The sequence below is a fragment of the Lampetra planeri genome, unplaced genomic scaffold, assembly GCF_965212315.1.
Source record: "Lampetra planeri unplaced genomic scaffold, kcLamPlan1.2.h2 scaffold_1413, whole genome shotgun sequence".
NCBI lineage: Eukaryota > Metazoa > Chordata > Hyperoartia > Petromyzontiformes > Petromyzontidae > Lampetra > Lampetra planeri.
In genome coordinates, this window is record NW_027614134.1 from 22,501 (window position 1) to 26,660 (window position 4,160).

Sequence of the window (4,160 nt, forward strand, 5' to 3'; positions counted from 1 at the left end):
TGCGTCGCCAAATATCGTACGAACGCCGTGAAACTTCCACAGGCTTTTTCAGCAGATTTGCACGTGCACTCAAAAAAGTCAAAATTTGTACACATAGACCCCATCAAACGGGAGAAATTGGCCCGGATTGCTCTCATGTGCGTTACGGGGCATCGTTTCTCTCGCGCCGAATTCTCTCGAGCTGGGAAATCGCTCATTTTTGCGTCGCCAAATATCGTACGAACGCCGTGAAACTTCCACAGGCTTTTTCAGCAGATTTGCACGTGCACTCAAAAAAGTCAAAATTTTTACACATAGACCCCATCAAACGGGAGAAATTGGCCGGGATTGCTCTCATGTGCGTTACGGGGCATCGTTTCTCTCGCGCCGAATTCCATCGAGCTGGGAAATCGCTCATTTTTGCGTCGCCAAATATCGTACGAACGCCGTGAAACTTCCACAGGCTTTTCCAGCAGATTTGCACGTGCACTCAAAAAAGTCAAAATTTTTACACATAGACCCCATCAAACGGGAGAAATTGGCCCGGATTGCTCTCATGTGCGTTACGGGGCATCGTTTCTCTCGCGCCGAATTCTCTCGAGCTGGGAAATCGCTCATTTTTGCGTCGCCAAATATCGTACGAACGCCGTGAAACTTCCACAGGCTTTTTCAGCAGATTTGCACCTGCACTCAAAAAAGTCAAAATTTTTACACATAGACCCCATCAAACGGGAGAAATTGGCCCGGATTGCTCTCATGTGCGTTACGGGGCATCGTTTCTCTCGCTCCGAATTCCATCGAGCTTGGAAATCGCTCATTTTTGCGTCGCCAAATATCGTACGAACGCCGTGAAACTTCCACAGGCTTTTCCAGCAGATTTGCACCTGCACTCAAAAAAGTCAAAATTTTTACACATAGACCCCATCAAACGGGAGAAATTGGCCCGGATTGCTCTCATGTGCGTTACGGGGCATCGTTTCTCTCGCGCCGAATTCTCTCGAGCTGGGAAATCGCTCATTTTTGCGTCGCCAAATATCGTACGAACGCCGTGAAACTTCCACAGGCTTTTTCAGCAGATTTGCACCTGCACTCAAAAAAGTCAAAATTTGTACACATAGACCCCATCAAACGGGAGAAATTGGCCGGGATTGCTCTCATGTGCGTTACGGGGCATCGTTTCTCTCGCTCCGAATTCCATCGAGCTGGGAAATCGCTCATTTTTGCGTCGCCAAATATCGTACGAACGCCGTGAAACTTCCACAGGCTTTTTCAGCAGATTTGCACGTGCACTCAAAAAAGTCAAAATTTGTACACATAGACCCCATCAAACGGGAGAAATTGGCCGGGATTGCTCTCATGTGCGTTACGGGGCATCGTTTCTCTCGCGCCGAATTCCATCGAGCTGGGAAATCGCTCATTTTTGCGTCGCCAAATATCGTACGAACGCCGTGAAACTTCCACAGGCTTTTCCAGCAGATTTGCACGTGCACTCAAAAAAGTCAAAATTTTTACACATAGACCCCATCAAACGGGAGAAATTGGCCCGGATTGCTCTCATGTGCGTTACGGGGCATCGTTTCTCTCGCGCCGAATTCTCTCGAGCTGGGAAATCGCTCATTTTTGCGTCGCCAAATATCGTACGAACGCCGTGAAACTTCCACAGGCTTTTTCAGCAGATTTGCACCTGCACTCAAAAAAGTCAAAATTTTTACACATAGACCCCATCAAACGGGAGAAATTGGCCCGGATTGCTCTCATGTGCGTTACGGGGCATCGTTTCTCTCGCTCCGAATTCCATCGAGCTTGGAAATCGCTCATTTTTGCGTCGCCAAATATCGTACGAACGCCGTGAAACTTCCACAGGCTTTTCCAGCAGATTTGCACCTGCACTCAAAAAAGTCAAAATTTTTACACATAGACCCCATCAAACGGGAGAAATTGGCCCGGATTGCTCTCATGTGCGTTACGGGGCATCGTTTCTGTCGCGCCGAATTCCATCGAGCTGGGAAATCGCTCATTTTTGCGTCGCCAAATATCGTACGAACGCCGTGAAACTTCCACAGGCTTTTCCAGCAGATTTGCACGTGCACTCAAAAAAGTCAAAATTTTTACACATAGACCCCATCAAACGGGAGAAATTGGCCCGGATTGCTCTCATGTGCGTTACGGGGCATCGTTTCTCTCGCGCCGAATTCTCTCGAGCTGGGAAATCGCTCATTTTTGCGTCGCCAAATATCGTACGAACGCCGTGAAACTTCCACAGGCTTTTTCAGCAGATTTGCACCTGCACTCAAAAAAGTCAAAATTTTTACACATAGACCCCATCAAACGGGAGAAATTGGCCCGGATTGCTCTCATGTGCGTTACGGGGCATCGTTTCTCTCGCTCCGAATTCCATCGAGCTTGGAAATCGCTCATTTTTGCGTCGCCAAATATCGTACGAACGCCGTGAAACTTCCACAGGCTTTTCCAGCAGATTTGCACCTGCACTCAAAAAAGTCAAAATTTTTACACATAGACCCCATCAAACGGGAGAAATTGGCCGGGATTGCTCTCATGTGCGTTACGGGGCATCGTTTCTCTCGCTCCGAATTCCATCGAGCTGGGAAATCGCTCATTTTTGCGTCGCCAAATATCGTACGAACGCCGTGAAACTTCCACAGGCTTTTTCAGCAGATTTGCACGTGCACTCAAAAAAGTCAAAATTTGTACACATAGACCCCATCAAACGGGAGAAATTGGCCGGGATTGCTCTCATGTGCGTTACGGGGCATCGTTTCTCTCGCGCCGAATTCCATCGAGCTGGGAAATCGCTCATTTTTGCGTCGCCAAATATCGTACGAACGCCGTGAAACTTCCACAGGCTTTTTCAGCAGATTTGCACGTGCACTCAAAAAAGTCAAAATTTTTACACATAGACCCCATCAAACGGGAGAAATTGGCCGGGATTGCTCTCATGTGCGTTACGGGGCATCGTTTCTCTCGCTCCGAATTCCATCGAGCTGGGAAATCGCTCATTTTTGCGTCGCCAAATATCGTACGAACGCCGTGAAACTTCCACAGGCTTTTTCAGCAGATTTGCACGTGCACTCAAAAAAGTCAAAATTTTTACACATAGACCCCATCAAACGGGAGAAATTGGCCGGGATTGCTCTCATGTGCGTTACGGGGCATCGTTTCTCTCGCGCCGAATTCCATCGAGCTGGGAAATCGCTCATTTTTGCGTCGCCAAATATCGTACGAACGCCGTGAAACTTCCACAGGCTTTTCCAGCAGATTGGCACGTGCACTCAAAAAAGTCAAAATTTGTACACATAGACCCCATCAAACGGGAGAAATTGGCCGGGATTGCTCTCATGTGCGTTACGGGGCATCGTTTCTCTCGCTCCGAATTCCATCGAGCTGGGAAATCGCTCATTTTTGCGTCGCCAAATATCGTACGAACGCCGTGAAACTTCCACAGGCTTTTCCAGCAGATTTGCACCTGCACTCAAAAAAGTCAAAATTTTTACACATAGACCCCATCAAACGGGAGAAATTGGCCCGGATTGCTCTCATGTGCGTTACGGGGCATCGTTTCTCTCGCGCCGAATTCTCTCGAGCTGGGAAATCGCTCATTTTTGCGTCGCCAAATATCGTACGAACGCCGTGAAACTTCCACAGGCTTTTTCAGCAGATTTGCACCTGCACTCAAAAAAGTCAAAATTTTTACACATAGACCCCATCAAACGGGAGAAATTGGCCCGGATTGCTCTCATGTGCGTTACGGGGCATCGTTTCTCTCGCGCCGAATTCCATCGAGCTGGGAAATCGCTCATTTTTGCGTCGCCAAATATCGTACGAACGCCGTGAAACTTCCACAGGCTTTTTCAGCAGATTTGCACGTGCACTCAAAAAAGTCAAAATTTTTACACATAGACCCCATCAAACGGGAGAAATTGGCCCGGATTGCTCTCATGTGCGTTACGGGGCATCGTTTCTCTCGCGCCGAATTCTCTCGAGCTGGGAAATCGCTCATTTTTGCGTCGCCAAATATCGTACGAACGCCGTGAAACTTCCACAGGCTTTTTCAGCAGATTTGCACGTGCACTCAAAAAAGTCAAAATTTGTACACATAGACCCCATCAAACGGGAGAAATTGGCCGGGATTGCTCTCATGTGCGTTACGGGGCATCGTTTCT